Genomic DNA, 26,166 nt, shown 5'->3' on the forward strand with positions numbered 1-26,166 from the left:
TATCTCCATTTCAGCTGGAATACATACTTGCTAATGGCTATGTTAAGCACTTTTATCTTCAGATGACAAGAATTCAAGATTAAGGATGAAGCTTTTCTTTTTCTTTTTTTAAAATGACAAAAAACAAAGAGAGAGAGAAAAGATAGAAAACGGGCTAAAGCTTGAATGGCTTGGTTTTTAGGTTTAAGGTCTAGGGTTTAGGGGTTAAAACACTTAAACATTTGGCAAGTGATGGCACTGGCGGCGTGCCTAATAAGCTTTGTTGGTGATGTGTGGAATGACAACAATACAGAGTACAGCAAGATTGCACTTAATACAGTCATGTCATGCTACCAAGAGGCTAAAAAAAATACCAAGTTTAATTTCTTCAACAGTCTACAGGGTACTAACAAACAAAAGTATGTCATTTCATTGATCTGGAATGACTCACAGTATTATTACCAATGTCTTCTTCTCATTCGCTTAGCCAATACTTCTTCATGATCTTTGAAGCCATCTCGCCAAGGCCCGGATCGGTCTTCAGAGCTTCAATTTTCTGGAATCCACCAAAGTCTTTGATCATTTGTGCGTGAATATTGATCACACCAACCTTCTCAGCATCTCCTGCCTGAAGGATATTTTTGAGCCCCCTAAGACATGGACCAGTGCAAACAAACAATAGATGATTACAAAACACTTCAAAGCAGCCTTCATTCACCATGTACCTGCAAGAATATAGATCAACTTTAGTCTCAATGAATCAAAATTGTCAAGCCAGGTTACCAAAAATAAGCTGCGTGCAACAAAACAAAATTCCATGGACCAATTCAGTAATTCAAGTACCTAGCCTATGTATTCATCTACATAAGAGCATGAGTCTCTGTGCATGGGTACATATTAGGTAATGCCAAATCAGAAGGGAAGGGCAGATCAACAATAACCAAATATGAGAAGTACTTAATCTCCTCAGGAGATCCTCCTCGGGTGGCATTTGAGATTGCACACAGAACCTCCAATTTCACTTCAAATCCAGTAGTCTCTTTCTCGAAGGTGGCGTAGAAGAGATGGGATGATATTAGCCTCAATAACTTTCTGTTTCATAGAAATATTTAAGTTGATAATAAAAGGGTGCTTAACATTTCCTATGGTTTGGCATGCTGCATTACAAAAGAACCATCAACCTCATTGTCTCCCTATGGCCTTTTGTTTCTAGGTGTTCATTTTGTATGGGTTTATAGTTTAATGTTCTATTTAGTGGGCGAGATTGTTGGCAACAACTTATTGAATCCATTGTTTGGGATCATAATAAATTAAAAGTTGCTTCAGCTACACAGCCTAGAGCCCTGAGCATTATACGAGGACGTATGTAGGAGTAGCTCACTACCTTCTGGGTGGAATTGCCACAACATGGGTGTTCTTCTGAGCAAGAATTATTACAGTCGGATAATGGCTAGGAGGAGCTAGAAGGAAAATATACCTGTATTCTATCCTTATTTCCTGCTGTGATGGTTGAGATTGCCCAACAAATGTCTTTCAAGAGATGGTCATTTAGGGCTTCCTGGTTGATAATATTAAGTAGAGCTGGGAATACCTGACACTCAATTAGAACCTGGAACACAGCAACTGTGTTGGATCTACCCCCATTTCATTAGATATATATGTAGAGAGAGAGAGAGAGAATAAGATATCAAATTTTCCTTGTAGCTATTTTATGTTAAAATATGCAGTACAGTTAAACATATACCAACACCACACGGTCATTTCGAAAATAATGTGTCCAAATTACCTTCTTTAATATAATTCAAACTGGGCATTATTTTAATTTTGGGGGAGTGGGAAACCTTATGTTAGAACCAAGGGGGCCTTAATTAGGACCAAGCACATTAATGAACACACTATCACATGCAAAAGATGCTGCTGTAAGAACATTCAAACCTATACAAATCAAGAAATACCTGAAACTGAGAATCATTATCCTTAAAGATGTTCCTAATTGTCCAAAGCGCTGCTTGGACAACCTTTCTAAATGTATGACTGGCAGAAACACAATTAACATTAATAGAAGTGGTTAAAAAAACCGACCATAAAAGGTAACTAACAGAATGCATACACAGGCAAAAAAATCATGTGATTTTGACAGATTAAATCATGCTATGGGTCACAGGGTAGCAACAAAGGGAGTGTCATGGGATAGAAGCATTGGGGATAAATATGTATTGGCTGGATCCAAATATGCAGTTCTCTAGGGATTTATTTTGTAAAATGAATTCTAGAACATGTGGAAGTATTGTTGCCTCATTCTATGAATGATACAAGTAGATCCTTTCATACATGTACATTGTGGACATATGAACAAACTTACTCAAGAAGAATCACGAGCCTCCCACAAATATTTGCATCCACCACACACTGAATTTGCTCAATAGGAGCATCTGACAAGTAAGATAGGGCTAAGCACGCCTCCCTGTATATATTGTCCATTAGGCGGTGCGTTTCCAAATGAATTAGTCTATGAAGAACTGGTAATGCAGACTGTATCTGTAAGGGGAAAAAATATCTTGTACTAGTTCAACAACAGTGAACTTATCAACCTAAACTGCTAGCTACTTCAAATCCATTATATTTGCAAACTAAAATTGAACAAATTTTTGGTTTTTGGTTTCGGTTTTCAAAAATCAAAATATTCGGTTTCGGTTTCGATTTATGTTGAAACCGAACTGAAAAAAACCGAAAAACCGAGTTATAATAAAAAATATATATAATATGACTAATATAGGGGATTAGGGATTTAGGGTTTTCACTTTCACTCCGCCGTCCAATTCCTCATTTCTCTTCTTCTCTCTGCGACTCTGCCCTAGTGTTCTTGACTCCTTGCGCCATCCCCGTGCGTCTTGTCTAGTCGTCTGGGATTCCCCCACCCCCCTGCTACTGCTACGCAGCTAGCCAGCACCCAGCGGCCAGCACCAGTAGCCACGGCCCACGCTGAATCTGCCTCTCGAGTCTCGGCACTCTCCGCTATCGTCGTCTCTCACTCTCTCGGCTGCGATTCCCACCCCCCCTGCTAGGTTGCTAGCCACGCTGAATCTGCTATCATCGTCTCTCAGTCTCTCGTCTGCGATTCCCTCCCTGCTAGGTTGCTGCCTCTCCGTCTCTCTGTCTATCGTCGTCTCTCACTCTTGCCTCTCTCGGACTCTCAGCCTTCGAGCTGCACCAGCAGGTCCAGCGCCACTGCCACCACCTCTGCCTGGCGCCTGCGGCTCTGCCTCCCTCCCGTGTCTTCAGAGCAGCTGTAAGTTTATATGTTTTCTTTTGGGATGTAGATGTAAGTTTAATCTCACATGAAACGTGATGTAGATCAGTAGATGTTGAATGTGTTAACTTGCCTTATTTTTTGTTTTCATTTTAATTTTTTCCTAAGTTTGACGGTTTCACTATATGAAACAAATTTGTTAACATATGTTTTCTTTATTAGTATAAACACTAATATTACAAAACTTTGAATGTGTTTTTTTCTTGTGTTGAATAGGAGGTATATTTAAGATCCCTTCCTGTTTGTACACTTGCGCATGATTTTTATAGATGTCTGAATCTGAGGACAAACGCAAGTCTTAATACAACTCCTTGTTCGAGCTCATGCCCAAGTCCAAGTCCAAGCATAAATACAAAATTAGTAAATAATGTTGCTACTTGAGAAACAGAATTGGGTGAGAAGAGGAAGTTTAAATCAGGATTAGAGGTATGAGATCATTTTACTAGATTGTGTTAATAACACTGCAGAGGTTAAAGCTCAATGTAAATATTGTCAGAAAGTATTTTGTGCTGATTCAAGATCAAGAAATGGAACAAGAGTCTTGTGGAATCACTTGAATTTATGTTGCTAAGTATCCCTATAGGAGACTTCGTGATCGTAACCAATCACAAATTAACTTCAAACTAGAAGCAAAAATTGAAGAAAAACAATTAACATGCCAAAAGTATGATGTTGATGTTCTTAGAAAAGTTTTAGCATATATGGTGATAGTGGATGAACTACCGTTCAAATTAATGGAGGGACAAGGTTTTAAATATTTTGTAGCCTCGTGAAACTTATATTTAAGGGTCCATCACGAGACAGTGACAAGAGATTGTCTTCTTTTATATAGAGAAGTAAAAAAAGAAATTGAAAAATTTTTGAAATATAATTGTCAACGAGTTTGCCTTACAACAGACACTTGGATATCTTTGCAGAATGTTAGTTACATGTGTCTAACCGTGCATTTTGTTGACATTGAATGGACATTACACAAAAGAATTTCAAGTTTTGGTCCAGTTCCTAATCATCGAGAGGAAGTGTTAGGTTTTGCTATTGAGAAAGCTTTGATGGATTGGGGAATAGATAAAGTTTTTACTATTACGGTAGATAATACAAGTTCTAATGGTACAACCATCAGTTACTTAAAGAGGAGAGTGAACAATTGGAAGGGTAGTGTGCTCAATGGTGAGTTCTTGCACATGAGGTGTGTTGCACATATCATTAATTTAATTGTGCAAGATGGATTGAAACTTGTGGGAGATTCGGCACTTCGAATTAGGCAAACAGTAAAATATATTAGGCAATCACTTGGTAAAACTACTAAATTTAAAGAGTGTGCAGATGAGGAAAAGGTTAATTGTAAAAACATTTGTGTTTGGATGTGCCTATTAGATAGAATTCCATATATATGATATTGGACACTGCTCAAAAAGTTCAAAAAGGTTTTGATAGATATGATGAAAAAAATTGAGATTTTACACTTGATCTTTCGAGAGATGGTGGAAAAGGAAAGCCAATGGATGATGATTGATATAATGTGAGGAAGATGGTGCAGTTCTTAGGATGTTTCTATGACTTCACTTTGTGTGTTTTTGGTTCTAATTATGTGACTTCTAATACTTTTTTCCCATAAAATTTGCATGGTTAATGCTTTTTTTTTTTGGAAAATTGGTGCAATAGTGATGATTTTGATTTAAGTGAAATGACATTCAAAATGAAACATAAATATGATGATTATTAGGGAAATTCAGAAAAACTGAATATGATGATGTTTGTTGCCACCATTTTTGATTCTCGATATAAGTTAGAATATGTGGATTGGGGTCTTTCTCAACTGTTTCCTCCTCCTGCATCTTCAATTTTGAGTAAAACAATGAAAGATGTTATTTTTTCAATGTATGATGAGTATAAAAATGGGGGTAGACAATTCCAAGTGGACCTAGTGGTAAAACTACTGAAATTAGTTGTAGTTCTTCCAGTGGCATCATCGGTATGGACTATATGGTGGATGATGACGAACCAGCAATGAAGATAAGGATACTTATGCTAGATAAATTCAAGAGGCATAGGTCAGAAAAAGAAGGTGGGAAAGACAAAAGTGATCTTAAGAGGTATCTTTATAAGGCACTTGAAGAGGGTAGTCAAGAATTTGATATTTTAGGACGGTGAAAGATAAATAATCCAAGGTTTCCTATCCTTTCACTAGTGGCACATGATGTTTTGGCTATCCCCATAGCTACTGTGCCTCTAAGTCTGCATTTAGTACGGGAGGTCATTTCTTGATTTTTTCAGGATATCATTGATTCTTAAGATATTATAGGCTCTTATATGTTCTCAAGATTGGTTGCGAAATTCACCAATACCAGTAAACTATGAAGAAAGCCTTGAAAAACTTAAGAAAGGTAAACTATAATTTCTTACGACATTTTTTTCACATTTTCTAGCTATTTTATTCTAATTATTGTTTTGTATTTATTTTCTCTACTTCATTGACTGTTTCTTTTTCATTCATTTCTGAATTTGATCAAATTGGCATGGATGATTTATTGGTAAGATTATGTATTCATCTCTTTTTATGAACAATTAACATTTATCGTCAATTTTATTTTATTTTGTTCAATTAACAATTAACAATATGACAGTTATAATGAAATTTGATCAAATTGGCATAGATGATTTATTGGTAAGATTATATATTCATATCTTTATATGAACAATTAACATTGATCGTCAATTTTATTTTATTTTGTTTAATTAACAATTAACTATGATAGTTATAATAAAATTAAATTGACGATCAATGTTCAATTGTTCATAAAAAGAGATGAATACATAATTTTACCAATAAATCATCCATGCCAATTTGATCAAATTTAGAAATGAATGAAAAAGAAAAAGTCAACGAATTAGAGAAAATAAATACAAAGCAATAATTAGAATAAAATAGCTAAAAAATGTGAACAAATGTCGTAAAACTATATGTTTTAACTTTCTCAAGTTTTTCAAGGCTTTCTTCATAGTTTACTGGTAATGGTGAATTTTGCAACCAATCTTGAGAACATATAAGAACCTCTAATATCTTAAGAATCAATGATATCCTGAAAAAATCAAGAACATGACCTCCCGTACTAAATGCAGACATAGAGGCACAGTAGCTATGAGGATAGCCAAAACATCACGTGCCAACAGTGAAAGGATAGGAAACCTTGGATTATTTATCTTCCACCGTCCTAAAATATCAAATTCTTGACTACCCTCTTCAAGTGCCTTATAAAGATACCTCTTAAGATCACTTTTGTCTTTCCCACCTTCTTTTTCTGACCTATGCCTCTTGAATTTATCTAGCATAAGTATCCTAATCTTCATTGCTGGTTCGTCATCATCCACCATATAGTCCATACCGATGATGCCACTGGAAGAACTATAACTAATTTCAGTAGTTTTACCACTAGGTCCACTTGGAATTGTCTACCCCCATTTTTATACTCATCATACATTGAAAAAATAACATCTTTCATTGTTTTACTCAAAATTGAAGATGCAGGAGGAGGAAACAATTGAGAAAGACCCCAATCCACATACTCTAACTTGTATTGAGAATCAAAAATGGTGGCAACAAACATCATCATATTCAGTTTTTCTGAATTTCCCTAATAATCATCATATTTATATTTCATTTTGAATGTCATTTCACTTAAATCAAAATCATCACTATAGCACCAATTTTCCAAAAAAAAAAAAAAAAGCATTAACCATGCAAATTTCATGGGAAAAAAGTATTAGAAGTCACATAATTAGAACCAAAAACACACAAAGTGAAGTCATAGAAACATCCTAAGAACTAAACCATCTTCCTCACATTATCCCAATCATCATCCATTAGCTTTCCTTTTCCACCATCTCTCGAAAGATCGAGTGTAAAATCTCAATCTTTTTCATCATATCTATCAAAAACTTTTTGAACTTTTTGAGCAGTGTCTAATATCATATATATGGAATTCTATCTAATAGGCACATCCAAACACAAATGTTTTTACAATTAACCTTTTCCTCATTTGCACACTCTTTAAATTTAGTAGTTTTACCAAGTGATTGCCTAATATATTTTACTGTTTGCCTAATTCGAAGTGCCGAATCTCCCACAAGTTTCAATCCATCTTGCACAATTAAATTAATGATATGTGCAACACACCTCATGTGCAAGAACTCACCATTGAGCACACTACCCTTCCAATTGTTCACTCTCCTCTTTAAGTAACTGATGGTTGTACCATTAGAACTTGTATTATCTACCGTAATAGTAAAAACTTTATCTATTCCCCAATCCATCAAAGCTTTCTCAATAGCAAAACCTAACACTTCCTCTCGATGATTAGGAACTGGACCAAAACTTGAAATTCTTTTGTGTAATCTCCATTCAATGTCAACAAAATGCGCGGTTAGACACATGTAACTAACATTCTGCAAAGATATCCAAGTGTTTGTTGTAAGGCAAACTCATTGACAATTATGTTTCAAAAATTTTTCAATTTCTTTTTTACTTCTCTATATAAAAGAAGACAATCCCTTGCCACTGTCTGGTGATGGGCCCTTAAATATAGGTTTCATGAGTTTACAAAAATATTTAAAACCTTGTCCCTTCATTAATTTGAACGGTAGTTCATCCACTATCACCATATATGCTAAAGCTTTTCTAAGAACATCAACATCATACTTTTGGCATGTTAATTGTTTTTCTTCCATTTTTTTTTTGGGTTTAAAGTTAATTTGTCATTGATTACGATCACAAGGTCTCCTATAGGGATGCTTAGCACATAAGTTCAAGTGATTCCACAAGACTTTTGTTCCATTTCTTTTTGAATCAGCACAAAATACTTTTGAACAATATTTACATTGAGCTTTAACCTCTGCAGTGTTATTAACACATAATCTAGTGAAATGATCACATACCTCTGATCTTGATGTAAACTTTCTCTTCTCACCCAATTCTGTTTTTGAAATAGCAACATTATTTACTAACTCTGTATTCATGCTTGGACTTGGACTTGGACTTGGGCATGGGCTCGAACAAGAAGATTTATTAAGACTTCCGTTGTCACCAAATTTAGACATCTATAAAAATCATGCATAAGTGTAAATTCATTAGATGAGACATATTTAAGCTAACCCCATAAAATATGTGAAATTCAATTAATTGACTAATTGAAAGTTGAAACATAGAAAAAAAAGAAATCATATGTTCACAAACAGGAAGAGATCTTAAATATACCTCCTATTTAACAAATGAAAAAAAAAAACACATTCAAAGTGTTGTAATATTAGTGTTTATACTAAAAAAGAAAACATATGTTCACAAATCTGTTTCATATAGTCAAACCATCAAACTTTGAAAAGATTATTATGAAAACAAAAAATAAGGCACGCCAACACATTCAACTCACTCCATCTACTGATCCACATCACATTTTCATGTGAGATTAACATGAACATAGTTACACAACCCACTACGGCACCACATCTACATCCCAAAAGAAAACATATAAACTTACAGCTGCTCTGAAGACACGGGTGGGAGGCAGAGCCGCAAGTGCCAGGTAGAGGTGGTGGCAGTGGTGCTGGACCTACTGGTGCAGCTTGAAGACTAAGAGTTCGAGAGAGGAAAGAGTGAGAGACGACAATAGACAGAGAGACGGAGGTGGGCTGCATAATGGAGAATTCAACAAAGGTGGACAATGCTCTCTACTATAAATAGAAATGCATACGAGGAGTTTCATCCATCCCAAGTATCTACAACTCTAGCTTAAAAGAGAGAGAAATCAAGTATTCTCTTGAAAAGTGTCCCTGTTGTAATCTATTTTTAGTTTTTCTTAATTTTAGAGAGATTTGTATACTTTTAATTAAAGAGAGAGTTGTCATTGTTCTACTCTTATAACTAGAGAGAAGTTGTAACATCATTTTTTGTACATAGTGGATTCCTTCTACTCTTACCCGTGATTTTTTCCTTAATTTATTTGGGGTTTTCCACATAAATCTTAGTGTCAATTCCTATTTTTTTATTTCTTATTTTAGTTGTGCCATACTGTTTCTACCCATTCAATTTTCGTAATATAAAATATATGAGAAAGTAGTTGCAGCTCGAATTTACAAAATAAAGGCAAGTATAGTCCTGCCATTGAATTGATAAGGAAAATGCAATTCAGAGCTCTTGCCTGGACCATGGATATGCCAAGTTGCTCTTCTAGACACTTTACCAAATGACGGACAAGGCCTGTTGCAATAACTCGATCAATTGGAGGGTCCTTGCAGAGTAGGCCAACAGTTAAGAATCCAAAAATTATTTTTAACCATGCTCGTTCCATGCATAGGACATGCAGGGGCTCAGGTTGGAATCTGGGTCATAATTATACCCTTATCCAATAAAAGTACGAGCTTGGCAGCTGCAATATATTGAAGGCCACCATCACGAACCAATCAAAGTAGCATTTTTGGTTTTCAGGTGGCTGGTTAGCCATGCAATGGGATAGAGCTTCCCAAAAAAGGAAGTGAAGTTGGATTACCTTGAGTGAGGGTTTAAGTCTATTGTTGAAGTTGGATATCCTTGAGTGAGGGTTTAAGCCTATAGGAAGATATAGGTAACTTGCTATTCAATTAAGATCACAATTTTCAAATACCTAATTCACTATTGTTGCGGGTGAGGATTTAGGCAATTGATTTCGATATCAGCTACTCAAATTCAGAATTTTTTCCGCTCAATTCCTCATAATTTTCAGTAACCAAATTGAGTATTAATATTATTCAAAGGAAGCAACATTTTCTGTCCCACAATTTTCTCAGAGACAAAATGTGTTTAGTACCATTATCAAAGAGAGAGTCAAAGAGAGAGCTAAAAACGGGTTCAAAAATTCTTATATCAGCATTAAAATAGAAAGCAGAACTCAGCTATAGTCATGAATACATATTTAAACATAACCCATATGCATTTCACTGTAATGAACAACTATACCATACGCTTATAGCCAGGGCCGGCTCTTTACAATATGGGGTTTTATGCGAATGATTTAATTATGAGTCCTTAATATTTTGTTTAATTTTTATTTTTATTTAACATTAAATTTTCTAACTTTTTGAGATGCAAAATTACTAATTAAAATTTTATATTCAACATGTATTTCATTTACTTGGTAATGAAAAAATCAATGTATGGGAAGAGAGCATCATAAATAATGTTAACATTATTATATTAAAAAAAATTGGGGGTCCCAAAATTTACTTGAAAAAGAAAGAATTAAATTGCATTTTCTTTACATTTTAAAATGCAATTTTATTTACTTGATAGTGGGAAAGTCAAACATCATAAATAATTTTACTTTATTACATTAAAAAAAAAATTGAAGGCCCAAAATTTTTGGGACCCTAGGCAACCGAGTATTTTACCAATATCTTTTTTTTAAAAAATATATTAAATAATACCTTTTTTGGAAAAATAATTTTCGGAGTAACCCTGAAGTAATCTCGCTACTTGAAGTAGTGAAATTTAAACAAATTTCGTTACTTCAAGTAGCGAGATTTACTATTCATAAATAAGGTAGTTTTGGACACGTGGCAAATCTCGCAAGATGACCAGCGAGATTTGTTTTGAAATGTGAAGGTTATATATATATATATATTACCCTTTTGAGATATTAAAAAATGATAAATCAGGAAATAAATTCTTCTGCGTAATAAATCGGGAAATAAATTTGTCTACGTAATAAATTCTTTTGCGTAATAAATCAGGAAATAAATTTAATAAATATATACTATACAATATAATTTTTCTCTACGAGAATCATAGAATTAATTTTAATTAATTTTAAAGTATTTGAAATAGTAATTGCTTGTGTTACTCGAATCAATTGAATCAGTTAGTCTAACCAACCTAAAAATTGAGTGTTTGATTCACTTATAAATTCAATTTTCAAAATATACTGTGCTTAACTGACCAATTTGTTCAGCATAATATATTAAATTAATATTATTTTCTTAGTTTATCTTATTACAATTAAATAAAAAAGATAAAATTATCATTTATCAAGGGCATTTCTTTAATTTTTTGATGTAAATTTAACTATTGACTAATTCTAATTTTGGAATAACAGAAGCGTTCTTTTTGTCCATAAAATTAAATCTTAGATGATTTTTTTAGATAATTTTCAAAAGTTTAACATATGTAGAGTCGTATTTAATAAACTTAAAAGGTGCTATGAATTTTATCAAAAAATAATATTATCTACAAATGGCATAGATTACCAAAGCTATTTTAATTTTATACAAATATTAATTTTTTAAAAAATATCATTCTATATTTTTTTGATTAAAATTTTAAAAATAAAACTATTTTTTACACTTGCTCATGCCACCAATATGTGTTTGTGAAAATTTTCATAAAATGCTCTACAATTCTTTTATTAGGCCATCAAATCTATTTTGAGTATTGTTGCCTCAGAGGGTTTATATTTTGAGCAGATGGACGTGAAGACGGTACTTCTTCACGATGATCTTGATGAGGTAATTTATATGCAACAACCAGAAGGTTTCTCAATTAAAGGTAAAGAGAATTTTGTATGCAAATTGAAGAATAATTTAATTTGTACGGTCTCAAACAAGCTCCTAGGTAGTAGTACAAGAAATTTGATAGTTGTATGCAAAAGAAAAATTTTCAGAAGTGTAATGTCGACCACTGTTGCTACTTCAAAAGGTATCGTACTAATTATATTATCCTATTGTTATATGTTGATGATATGCTAGTCGTAGGATTAGATATAGAAGAGATCAAAAAATTGAAGCAGCAATTGTCAGAGGAATTTGATATGAAAGACTTGGGTCCTGCAAAGCAGATTCTTGGGATGCGGATCTTTAGAGATAAGCAGCAATGAACGTTGCGGTTATCTTAGTCAGAGTACATCAATTGTGTTTTATAGAGGTTTAACATGAGCAGTGCCAAAACTGTAAATACACCATTGGCAAGTCACTTCCATGTCTTTAAGGATTAGTCTCCCCAGACAGATGAAGAAAAAGATTTCATAACTAAGGTACCATACACCTCAGCCGTTGGAAGTCTCATGCATGCTATGGTTGGTACTAGACCAAATATTGGCCAAGCAGTGAGAGCTGTCAACAGGTATGTGTCAAATCCAGGGAGGACACAATAGGAAGCAGTGAAGTGGATTTTGAGATATCTACGTGGCACTATTGATAAGTGCCTATGTTTCGGCAAAAGCGATTTGAAAATCCAAGGGTTTGCAGATGCTGATTTTGTAGGTGAAATTGATCATCTCAAAAGCACCACCAAGTATATATTCACTGTTGGCACAACAGTTGTTAGTTGGATGTCATAGATACAAAAGATTGTTGTTCTATCCACTACAGAAGTTGAGTATGTAGCAGTGATAGAAGCTAGTAAAGAGATGATTTGGCTTCAGGATTTGTTAACGGAGCTTGGATTAAAGTAGGAGAGGAATGTTTTGTACAATGATAGTCAGAGTGCTGGAGCCAGGAGACGCATGAGTTGAGCTGGAGACGCGTTTGCAAGTTGTGCCCTTTATTTTAGATGAATGAAACTTCTTAATTTTGATTTATTGTAATTAATTATGATTGATTACCAACTACCTATAAATAGAGGAGCTGTGGAGAGTTGATATGTACGGAGGAGAAAAGAGAGGAAGAAGAGAGTGTGAGGAAGAGAGAAGAGAGGCCTGAGAGAATTGTATTTCTTTCCCAGCGATTTTAAGTGAATTGTGGTATGCTCCGTGGACGTAGGTCGATCTTGACCGAACCACATAAATTTATGGTGTCTCAATTTTTCTTGTTGCTCACAGGGTCCTAACATAAATAAACATGGAATAGCCTGGAATCTTATTTACTTAAATTCAAAAGGTGTATTTATAAGCTAATCAAGCACCTTCCATGGAATGAGTATATAAGGTGCTACTAATATCTTTCCCCGTATAATCTTATTTTGGTTACATAGAGCAAGACTAATATTTCTAGAGATAGGGTTAACGTAAAAATCAAAACTAGTAAAAATTAGGTGACCTAATCACACCTAAGAAAATAACTAATTAGTGGCGATTCCTTTAAACAAGTTTTGAACCTATAATCTCATACATTCATTTGTGACCATCCAAGTTGGTGCAGTTCCTCCTTCTAGACGTGTCAACAACTGTGTAACTTGAATTTTTATCTCTACTCTTTTAATGGATCTATCATTACACATGCATGGATCGAGTATCATATATATATATATGTATGTATGAAATTTATTTAAAAAAATAAATAAATAGGTGGCCTAGCAGGTACTTAATTTGAACCCAACTGACATGTTAATTAACTGGGTTGGGTTTGGATGGACTTTCTGGTAAATGGGTTAGCTCTCCTAAACTTAAACCTAATTAAACCAATAGGTCATGAGTCACCCATTTTGCCAACCCTAATCATTGGTCATTCAAAGCTTTATTTGCTCCCTTCTGAAAATGGGTTTTCTCAAATCTGAACCAGATTCTCCCCTTCAAAATCATATTTTGCTTGTCGCAGCCTCTAATTTTCAACCATAAAACAAAAATTTCTTTATTCAGGCTACCTCTCAAATCTCAGTTCAAATCGTCCCTTTTTCTAATTCCTAAAACTTGAATGCACAACAAAACGCAGAGAGGAAAAACTGGCTTGCATGATATTCATGCATGCATTTAAATCACCATATATAGCGTAGAAAACCACACGCACACATACCTATTTAAAAAGTGATGCATGTTACTCTCGACATCGGAGTGATTTCAGTTTTGCTCCTTTTCTCCAAGGAGCAACAGACGGGGTGGTAGTGGGCTGGCTAGTTCTCTGTCTCTCTCTCACTTAGTGACGAGTGTGTGGGTGAGTCTTGGCGGCAGTAGATTTTTATGTTCGTTTGATCATTGCTGAAGAGGTTTTTCTTCTATGAGTTGCATTTAGTTATTGTGTTTGTCTGAGAGGGTAAGGCTCCTGTAATGGCTAGTTGAGTGGGCAAACACCCTTTTGTCTGCCAGACCTTGCGTAGCTAGCTTAGGTATGGGGCAAAATGGAAGTGAAGGGAAAGCAGCTTTCTATCTTGGCTTCCAGGCTCACATCCAACAAGAGGCTTGGGATTGATTACATTTTTAGGGAAAAATTGGAAAAGGTTAATGAAATGAGCAATATTGGGAAAAACTTGCAAGGAATAATTCCTTGAGGTTGGATTGAAATCCAGCAATAATAAGATGTAGCATAAAGTTAGCACTTGAACCCATATAAAGTGAGAGGTTCTATATTTTTTTGTAAACTTGTCCGATTGATAGATTCCCAGTCTTATGTGGAGGAACGGTTCATTACAAGTCTTTTTTGTAAAATACCATTTTTATTTTTGTTTGGCTATGATGAGGTTGGGATTGAGAGCCAACTTAGGTGGACTTAGGGACGGCCTTGGATGGGGGATTGATTAGGGTTCCTAGTGTCGCGACATTTCGAAGACGGGTCTTCAAGACCATGAAGTGATAAAGTATGATTTTTAAAAATTTTGAATTTGGAGTCGCTACTAACCTATTGTTTACTTAGGTGTAGTTAGAACACCAAATTACTACTTATTTGATTGGTCACTAGACTAATCCTAAGTTAAGGAATCAGTAGTTTCGGTCTGCTTATACCAGAATTGGGATCGTGAGTTCGGTTATGCGGGGGGAAGATATTCGCACCCCCTACACACCCGTTCTACGAATGGTACATAATTAATTATGACCCCAAATTGAATTTAATAACCTTAAATTATCTATTTTTAAAAATAGAAAATTAAATAAATAGACAATATATAAAAAAAAAAGTAAATAAATAAATGATTGAAATTAACAAGAAATTAAAAATCTTAGTATGATTTAAGAATGTTTAATAAGACTTCTAAATGAGGAGATCTTATTAGATAACCTCCCCTCAGAGCTAATACAAGTGAAATCTAAAATCACGTCATTATCCTTTTTTAAATCATAGATACACACCGGTAAATATTAGGAAAAAATGTCAACTTATGAGTAAAAGCATCTTCAAAAACTTCCCTAGTTTTTTCAAAAATTTTGTAGATAATTTCTAAAAAATTTCAAAATTTTTCTAAAATTTTCTTGAATTTTTAAAGATTTTTTCTTATTTATTTTGGCTCAAAACAGCATATATATATATCTGTTTTTTTGTCCTTCAAAATATTTTTCCTGATTTTCCCCAATATTTCTTGATTTTCTAAAAGCTTTCCTATATTTTTTAATGATTTTTTTAATAAAATTTTCAATTAAAAATTTAATAAATAAATGCATAAACAGTTAAATAAATAATAAAAAAATTTAATAGATTGGTTTGGATGGTCCGAACAGGTTCGGGAAGTGGGGGCCACATGTTAATCTCGTGTGGTGACACATGGCCGGGATTTTTTTCTTTTTTAAAATTTTTTTTTACAGGAGCAGGGTAACAGAGTTAGGCAATACACCAAACTGGGCTTGGGTTGACTCGGGGGTGAGTCAACCCACTGGGTTAGGTCTGGGTTGTTTGGGTTCTGGATCTTGGCTGGGTTAGGTTTTTTATTTTTTATTTTTAAAATGGGCCATAGCATTTTTGGGTTTTCAACAATGGGTCATATTTTGAAAATGGGTCTGGGTTGGTTTTTAAAAAAATGAACAGTGGGCCTGGTTGGAAAATGGGGGCTGAGATTTTAAAATGGGTTTTTTAAAAAAAGGGCCCAAGGGTTTTAAAAATTGGGCCTAGGCCGACTGGTGTTTTTTAAAAAATAGGCACCATAAAATTAGCCCCAAGATAGTTATTTTATTTTATTTTATTTTTTGAAAAAGGGCTCGAACCCTATTGTTAAATAATGAATTGGGTGGGTGGACCCAGGTTCGGGTGGACCTGGGTCCTACTTCAAGTCAACAGGTATGGGTCAATGGGTCGAATCAACCCATGGATCAGTTAACAGGGTTGGTCAACGGGTCGGATCTCAATCCACAGGTCGAATCCTGATCCACGGGTCGGATCCGATTGATTTCAATATATTATTGTTCTTGTTTTGAATTAATATTAAATAAATAATACATAAAATATAGGCATATGTAAACGAAACTTACCTCTTTTTGTTCCATGCATGCAAATCAATAGAGTTCCAGGACATCTGCATTTATTTTAATTTTTGTTGTATTTTTTGCAAATAAATTTCTATAATTCAAAATTCCTTTATATTTTTGTACTGTGTATTTTTATGCTGTAATTATTATAATACTAGTATAATAAAATTTGTATTTTGTAAAATTGGCTCTATGACAAAATAGGGTGTCAACACCTAGCTTTGAGAGAGAGAGAGAGAGAGAGGAGTCATTAGATGTCACATGGTGGGCCGGTGGCCATGGCATCTACTAGTCAACATTTCTCATAAAACTTACTAATTAGCATGAAGGTTTTTACTTGGCTTGAGACTTCAAAGGAGTACCATTTATGTTGTTCCTCCCCTTCTATTTATTTATTTATTTATGAGTTTTCAATATATAAATTTATGAAATTTTTGAGCTATAAAAAGGCCTTTAATGGATTTAATTTTGTAATAGACGACCTATATTTAATTACTGATATCTTTTTTTAAATACTGCACTTGAAAACCCTAAAAAATGGTAGGAAAGAGAGTATGAGTCTAATTCGTAAGTAAACCGTCCTTAGTGCATGATGCATGAGACAAAATCAATATTTTTCCATACAAAGTGCGACAAAAGAATCGAAATTTGCAGTTTGCACCTTAAAAAGATTTGTGTAGATTTGAATGAAATGAAATATAAAATTCTATTGAATTCTATCCAAATTCATTTAAATTCAAATATAAAACTCAAATCGACACTTTCGAATGCAATCTTATTGTTATTATTGTAGTTTTATTATTTTATTTATTTATTATTATTTTCCTAGCCAATTGGCTGCTAATAGAATATTAACTCCTTTCCGTCTTCACGTCCATCGATTATCAACCCTCATTTTTCACTTCATCGACATAATCAAAATCCACGGGTTGCTTTCCATTAGCCTTGGCTTTAGCACTACATCAAATAAAATTCACAATTAATCACTAATAAAGCAATGTCAACATGATGCATTTGCTAGAGAAAGAAGGTTAAATTTTTTTCGCATGTTCGGTACTAATTTGCTTGACTCGTGCAATGTCAAGATCTACTTAATAAATATGCATGCACAACATATACTCAATAATGCATATATTGTCTTGTCACATGCTAGAATTTATCTATAAAGAGACATCATATGATTTAATGACTGAGATTGTCATGATATTGAAGGTCATGAATATAAAATTTTAGAAACATTAAACTTGGTTGTATAATCATTTTCCCATGTACCTTTTGCCTAGAAATAAGGTTACTATATAGCTCATATGAATACCTTTTTTTTGGCTCACTTATTATTAGTGTACTTAGGAATATAAGATTATAGTATTTAAGACAATCCTCCAAGTACTACTCTAATCTTGCTTTAATAAAATTATCAAAATATTTTGAACCAATAATAATGATAATAATAATAATAATATATCCATTTTTTAATGCACAAATTTATATATAATACTTATTATTAAAATAATCTTTGATATTGTCTTTTAATATTAGTAATAATATAATAAAAAAGTTAATAATAAAATAAAAGTTAGTAATATGTAAGAATATTATTTTTGTTGAAAATTAAACTTGACGGGAGTCGTCATCAGGCGCACCAACCAGCCGCTTCTGTTGACATTGGAGATCGGTGACCACCAACTCTTCACCAACTTCACTCCACCATTGTTGATTATAATCTTCACCCATCGTCCATCCTTTATTATAAATAGATGTGTGTGTGTGTGTGTGTGTGTGTAATGTAATGTGTGAGATAAAGAGGGTGAATAATCAGTGAGAAGAGAGAAATTGTATTTTGAGAAGTTGTTTGTATTTTAATTTTTCATATTAAAATCAATGGAGTGTTTATTGTATAAATTGAGTGCAATCCTCACTGAATTTCAATCACAACCAATGATTGAGTGAATCCTCTCCAGTCATCAATGGTATTAGAGCACCCAGGTTCGCTGAAATTCACCAAACAGAGGCAAACAAGAGAAATTCAAATTTTCTCCCATATTTGAAGTTGCTCAAATTGAGTAAACCTTTGAGCAATTCGCGTCGAGATGAGTTCAGCGGTGAAAACCGTGCTTCAAACAGAGTTCAGGAGTCTCTACATGTGCTCACACATGTCGATAGACAAAACAACGTCTTCCACACGTGCTGCACTTGCCAACAACGACACTGACCAACGATGTCATGCTCCTTACGCGCCCACACGCATCTTCTTCGCCCGGATGGTGAGATCCGACCCAGACACCTGATCTGCGACCCGGCCCAACAACTCAGAACTGAACCTGCAATTATGACTCGACCCGACGGACTGACCTGCGTCCAGTCGCCGACATGCGGCAGGCCTAGAAAACACCATGTGGCTCTAACGACATTCATTGATACCGTCTTTTGGCCTTTAAGTCAAACCAGTTCAAAAATTTTCTTTTAGCTAGTTAAATGTCATTTTGACTGATTCTTTGCAACCCAAAACTGGTTCCTAAGGTTTTTCGACCTTCTAAAGACACTAGTGGCATCAGATTTGCCAAAATCTATCCCCATCAATCTAATGGTGAATAGTACTACCGAAGCAATCATTCCAAAGTTGATACGGGAGAATTACGACAATTGGTCTATTCAAATGAGAGCCCTTTTAGGTGCTCAAGATGTCATGGACATCATTGAAGATGGGTACAGAGAAGCCCCATCAAAAGAAGATGAAATATCTATATCTGACGCTCAAAGATTAATCTTGCGCACCAATCGAAAGAAGGATTGCAAGGCGAAGTCTATAATCTACCAAGGCCTCGATGAGGCCACGTTCGAAATCATCGCCTCTGCCAAGACATCCAAAGATGTTTGGGACTCTCTCCATTGATCACACAAAGGTGCAGACAAAGTAAAGAAGATTTGTTTTCAAACATTGCTAGGTGATTTTGAATCATCAAGAATGAAATCTACCGAATCTATTACTAATTACTATACACGAGTTATGGTAGTATCAAATCAATTGAGAAGAAATGGAGAGAATCTCAAAGACGAGAGAATTTGTGAAAAAAATTTGCGATCTTTGGATCCAAAATTTGATTATATAACGATGACCATGGAAGAAACAAAAGATTTGGAAACCATGTCCGTAGAAGAACTTGTGGGCTCACTCCAAGCCCATGAGTAGAAAGTCAACAGAAGGAGTGATGATAATGCATTGAAGCAAGCCCTCCAAACAAAGTTGTCCCTCATTACAAATAGATACGACAAAGGGGGGATGTCGCAGTGAGGAAGAGGACGAGGCCGAGGATCTCGTGGAAGAAATTTTAGAAATTTTGAATCCAGAGAAGGCGGTAGAGGTGGAAGAGGTCCCACTAGAGAAGGACACAATCAACAGAACTATATCCCACGAGGTAGAGGATGAGGAAGAGGAGGGGGATATAATAACTGCCCGAACATAGACAAGAGAATCGTTTAGTGCTACAACTGCCATAAGTATGGACACTACAGTAATGAGTGCATAGGTAATATCTAAAATCACAAAATAAATGAAAATGCTAACTTTGCAAAAAAGGAGACAGTCGAAGGAGAATCGTTGATATGCTGATGGCACATAGTTCAACCCACCAGGACCAAAATGTTTGGTACCTTGACTTTAAAGCCAACAATCACATGACTGGTAGAAAGAACCTATTTAATGAACTTAATGAGAAAATTCAAGGAGAGATATCCTTTGGTGGTCTCTCTACAGTCCCAGTTCGAGGAAGAGGAAATGTTCTAATCAAGAGGAAGGATGGAGACCATGCTTTTATCTCCAACATGTACTATGTGCCACCCATTAAGAGGACAGCTTGTGAAGAAAGGCTACCAAATTAGCCTTAAAGATAAACAGATGGTGATAACAGATGCTCGAGGTAAGCTTGTTACTCGAGTACAAATGGCAAAGAATTGAATGTTTCCACTCACCATTCAACATGATACACCAAGGTGTTTGAGCGCTATCATCAAAGACAAAGATTGGCTATGGCATCTTAGGTACGAACATTTGAATTTTGAAAGTTTGAAATAGTTGGGAAGCAAGAAGATGGTGAAAGGCTTACCCAATATCCACCACCAAAATGTTTATGTTCTGAGCAAGCAACACATAAATAGCTTTGGAAAGCAAGTCAACTGGAGATCAACCATACCGCTCCAGCTAGTTCATATAGATATGTGTGGTCCATTGAGGCCATTTTCAAATGGATAGAACCGATACTTCCTCACCTTCATCGACGATTACAGTAGGAAGACTTGGGTCTACTTCCTGAAAAGGAATTTAGAGGTGTTCAAAAAGTTCAAAGAGTTCAAAGCCCTTATGGAGAAACAGAGTGGCTATCGCATCAAGTTACTTCGATTAGACCAAGGAAGGGAGTACAAGGACGAAACTTTCCTAGAATTCCTTAGGCAACAAGGGATTTAAAAATAGTTCACACCGACCTACACTCCCCAGTTAAATGGTATAGTTGAGAGGAAGAATCGCACAATCCTTAACATGGCCAAGAGCATGTTAAAGGATAAGAATGTGCCAAAGAGTTTTTGGGCAGAAGCTGTATCATGTGCAATTTATCTGCTTAACAAGTGTCCTACGAAGAGTCTTAATACAAAGACGCCACATGAAGCCTAGAGTACTCACAAGCCTAGTGTGAGTCATCTTAGAGTGTTTGGCTTCATAGCCTACGCCAAGATCCCAGAGGCAAGAAGGAAAAAGTTGGAAGATAAATGAGAGAAATATATCCTTATTGGATACGGTGATAGCACCATGGGATATTGACTATACAATCCCATCAAAAAGAAAATTATTCATAGTAGAGATGTCATTTTTGAAGAAAATGAATCCTGAAAGTGGGATCAAGTTGAATCTCCCAAAGATGCGGAATTGACACTTAAAGGAGAAGAACCAGCACAAACAAGAGAAAAGGCTATCGAGTCACAAGTTTCCGAGCTGCATACATCTCCACACGGTTCACCACAAAGGAATGAAGCTCCATCACCAATTGAGCATAAAATCTCAGACATGAGGCCTAAAGGAGCTCGTAATCTAGCGGATTTGTATGAAACTATAGAATCAATAGAAGAGTATGTTACACGATATTGTCTATTGTTAACTAGTGACCCGGTTAGCTTTGAGGAGGCTAACGAAGAAGACAAATGGAGAAAAGCGATGGATGAAGAGATTCAATCCATCAAGAAGAATAAGACTTGGGAGTTGACAAATCTTCTGAAGGGCCGAAAAACTATTGGTGTGAAATGGGTCTACAAGACCAAGAAGAACGCTCAAGGAGAAGTTCAGAGATACAAAGCAAGACTTGTTGCCAAGGGCTATAGGCAGAAAAAAAGGATTGATTATGGAGAAATCTTTGTTCCGGTTACCAGGCTTGAAACCATCAAATTACTAATTTCACTATCAGCAAAAAATGGATGGAAGATGTACTAGCTGACCGTGAAATTAGCATTTATGAACAATTTTCTAGAAAAATAGATTTATATCGATCAACCACCTGGATATGTGAAGAAGGAAAAAGAAGATAGAATATACAAACTGAACAAAGCACACTATGGCTTGAAGCAGACACCTCATGCGTGGAACATGAGGATTGATGACTATTTTTAGAAGAATGAATTTCAGAAGTGTCCCTACGAGCATGCGCTATACATGAAGATGGAGATAGACAGAAGCATGCTAATAGACTGCTTATATGTCGATGATCTAATCTTCACTAACAACAATCCAGAGATGTTTGCCGCTTTCAAGAGGAGCATGGTGAAAGAATTTGAGAAAGAATTCGAAATGACGGATATTTGCTAGATGACTCATTTTATTGGCATAGAAGTCGTGCAAAGTAAGAAGGGAATCTTCATCTCTCTAAGCCACTATGTAAAAGAAGCACTGAAGAGGTTTGGGATAGACAAATGCAACCCTGTGACAACTCCGGTTAAAATGGGATTATAGTTGAGAAGGAATGAGCAAGGAGATGTTTACCCCACATACTTCAAGAGTTTGGTTGGAAGCTTGAGGTATTTGACGTGCACTATACCAGACATACTCTATGGAGTTAGACTTGTCAGCAGGTTTATGGAGACTACTGACCAGACTCATCTGAATGCAGCAAAGAGCATACTTTGCTATGTCAAGGGTACCATCACTGATGGTATGTTCTATTCATCAAGAGGTGATTGCAAGCTTATCGGCTATTTAGATAGCGATTGAGGAAGAGATCTTGATGAAAGAAAAAACACGATTGGATTCACATTCTTCATGGGAGATACAACATTAACATGGCCATCGAAGAAGCAACCAATCATAACGTTGTCATCATATGAAGCTGAGTATGTTGCTGCCAGCTCAACTATTTGTCATGGTATATGGATTAGGAATGTACAGAAGTATCTAGGATTTCTTCAAGATAACCTCACAGAAGTCTACATCGACAACCGATCAGCGATTGTACTTGCAAAAAATCCAGTTTACCATGAAAGAAGCAAACATATTGATACTGGGTATCATTTTATCAGGGAGCATGTCAAGAATAAAGAAGTGGAGTTGACATCTTGCAGAATGTATGATCAGATTACTGACATTTTCACGAAGCCACTCAAGTATGATATTTTTGCAAGAGTGAAGACAATGCTCGGAATGAAAAAATCAAGAGAGTCAAGTTTAAGGGAGGATGTTGAAAATTAAACTTGACTGGAGTCATCGGCAGTCGCACCAACCAGCCGTTTCTATTGACATTGGAGATCGGCGGCCACCAACTCTTCACCAACTTAAGCCCACCATTGTTGATTATAATCTTCACCTATCGTCCATCCTTTGCTATAAATAGATGTGTGTGTGTGTGTGTGTGTGTGTATAATATAATGTGTGGTGTAGAGAGGGTGCATAACCAGTGAGAAAAGAGAAATTGTCTGTAATTTAATTTTTCAGATTGAAATCAATTAAGTGTTTATTGTACAAATTGAGTGCAATCCTCACTGAGTTTCAATCATAACCAGTGGTTGAGTAAGTCCCCTCCACCCATCAATTTTGACAATAATCATACTGCTGAAAATGCAAACAAATAACAACAATGATGACGACAATGATGACGATGATAATAATAATAATAATAATAATAATAATAATAATAATAATAATAATAATAATAATAATAATAATAATATAAATTTTGGATAATAAGAGTCATAAACAATAATTATAACAACAAAAATAAAAATAAATTCGGGTGGTGTTGGTGTCATTGTGGAGTATTGTTTCGGGTTGTTAATTTTATTGTATTGGCAGTTTTCCGTTTCGTTCCTTAAGCTTCTGGCTTGAGTTTGTAAGTTATGTTTGTCTTCTCTAGTTTAATAAAATCTTTTTATACTAAAAAAAAAAACAATAATTAAAATATGATTAAAATTAAAAAAAAAAGTACTAAAGAATATAAATCAGTAAATATTATAACTATAATATACAAAAATGAGAACTTATTATAGTTATTTTGTTCGATTGTTATATTTTAAAATTCATTTTTTATACATGCATGACAAATGAAGAATGGTGAAATATAATTTAATTACTTTTTTCTAATTATAATAAATTTATGGACATTCTTAATTTTAACTGTAGCTTAAATTTACTTGGTCATTCTATTTTTAGCTTGATTAATGATTTCTATATAATGAATGATTTAATGCCACAAAAAAAAAAAAAAAAATCAATTGTAGACAATACCTAGAGTTTCTTAAAGGAGAGGTATGATTTGAATAGTCATATTTTAATTTTGGGTATATATCTTGCATTTGAAATCCAAGACGCATGCAACGTAATTATTATATATGATTAAATTACAAGTTAATTTTTCCTTGAATCAAACAATAATTAAGATAATAAAAGTACAAGAATATAAATTAGTAACTATTATAACTATAATATACAAAAATTTACTTGGTCATTCTATTTTTAGCTTGATTAATAATTTTTTTATATAATGAACAATTTAATACAAAAAAAAAAAAAATCAATTCTAGCCAACCCCTAAAGTTTTGAAGATTAAACTTGAACAGTGGGATGGTGGTAGCAAAATTTGACGGCAGCAGTTTCATCAACTGGCAGCCCACCTCTGTTGAAATTGGGCAAGATTCAACCAGTAACCTCACCAACTAGTCCACATTTTTTGATTTTAATCTTCACTTGTTTTGCTATAAATGGATGTGTGTGTGTGTGTAATGTAAAGTGTGGTGAAGTGAGGGTAAATAACTAGTGAGCGAGTTGTTTTGAATTCCTCTGTATTTTTTTTAGATTGAATTAATTGTTTTGCAATTGAGTGCAAATACTCACTGAGTTTCAATCACAACCAGTGATTGCGTGAGTCCCCTCCACCCATTAGTGGTATCAGAGCATCCAGGTTCGCTGAAATTCGCCAAACATAGGCGAACAGAGAGAAATTCAAATTTTCTCCCAGATTTGAAGTTGCTCAAAATCCAAAATTGAGTATACCATTGTGAAATTCACGTTGAGATGATTCCAACGGTGAAAACCGTGCTTCAAACGGAGTCCGGGAGCCCCCACACGTGCTCCCACACACCGACAGAAAATAAAGCATCTGTCACATGCACCACATGCGTCAACAAGAACACTGATCACTGGTGTCACGCACTCCACGCAACCGCACACGTCTTCCTCGCCTGGCTAGTGAGATCTGACTCAGACACCCGATCCGAGACCTGGCCCAGAAACTCGAAAACCGGCCTCGCAAACACAACCCGACTCGACTGACCAACCCGCCTCCCATTGCCAACACGCGGCACGCGCAGATGCCGCCACGTAGCCATAACGGTAAATCTTAACGTCGTTATCTCCGTTAAGTCATATCGTTTTTGTTTTTTTAAAGAAAAAATCGATTCAAAATTTTTGGTCAATTCAGTGACTTTTGAACTGGTTCTTTGCAACCCAAAATTGGTTCCTAAGGTTTTTTATCCTTATGAACACATTGGTGGCATCAGATTTTCCAAAATCAATCCCCATATCTCGTTTTTAATATATTAAATTCAATGGCAAACGGTGCTACCCAAGCAGTCATTCCAAAGTTGACCCGGGAGAATTATGACAATTGCTCTATTCAAATGAGAGCCCTTCTAGGTGTCAGGATGTCATGGATATCGTTGAAGATGGGTACAAAGAAAGCCCATCAAAAGAAGCCGAAGCAGCTATGTCTGATGCTCAAAAAATGACCTTGCGAGCCGATTGAAAGAAGGATTGCAAGGTGAAGTCCATAATCTACAAAGGCCTTGATAAGGCCACATTCGAAATCATTGCCTTCACCAAGACATCCAAAGAAGTTTAGGACTCTCTTCATCGAACACACAAAGGTGCAGACAAAGTGAAGAAGATTTGTCTTCAAACATTGCAAGGTGATTTTGAATCTTTAAGAATGAAATCTATTGAATCTATTGCTGATTACCTATACACGAGTTATGGTTGTATCAAATCAACTGAGAAGAAATGGAGAGGCACTCAACAACGCTAGAATTTGTGAGAAAATTTTGCGATCTTTGGATTCAAAATATGATTATATAGCTGTGACCATAGAAGAAACAAAAAATTTAGAAACAATGTCCGTAGAAGAACTTGTGGGCTCACTCCAAGCCCATGAGTAGAAAGTCAATAGAAGGAGTGATGAAAAGCACTGGAGCAAGCCTTCTAAACGAAGTTTTCCCTCACTACAGATA

The 26,166-nt window shown here is 35.1% G+C and overlaps 2 long non-coding RNA genes across 9 annotated transcripts; one reads left to right on the forward strand and one right to left on the reverse strand.

Annotated features, from left to right (window-relative positions):
- Positions 1-220: 220 nt before the first annotated feature.
- On the reverse strand, positions 221-3,447 carry LOC131158024 (uncharacterized). Of its 8 annotated transcripts, none has more exons than XR_009137385.1 (4): positions 2,781-3,311; positions 2,342-2,517; positions 1,457-1,560; positions 221-704 (listed from the first exon to the last, which is right to left on the reverse strand). It is a non-coding gene; the product is annotated as an uncharacterized LOC131158024 (long non-coding RNA). The 8 variants fall into 8 exon arrangements; XR_009137383.1 differs by having other exon boundaries at positions 1,457-1,613; XR_009137381.1 differs by having other exon boundaries at positions 344-704; positions 1,457-1,588.
- LOC131158025 (uncharacterized) lies at positions 221-3,474 on the forward strand. The gene is made up of 2 exons (XR_009137386.1): positions 221-831; positions 904-3,474. It is a non-coding gene; the product is annotated as an uncharacterized LOC131158025 (long non-coding RNA).
- Positions 3,475-26,166: the final 22,692 nt, after the last annotated feature.

This window comes from Malania oleifera, chromosome 6 (genome assembly GCF_029873635.1).
Source record: "Malania oleifera isolate guangnan ecotype guangnan chromosome 6, ASM2987363v1, whole genome shotgun sequence".
Taxonomy (NCBI): Eukaryota; Viridiplantae; Streptophyta; class Magnoliopsida; order Santalales; family Ximeniaceae; genus Malania; species Malania oleifera.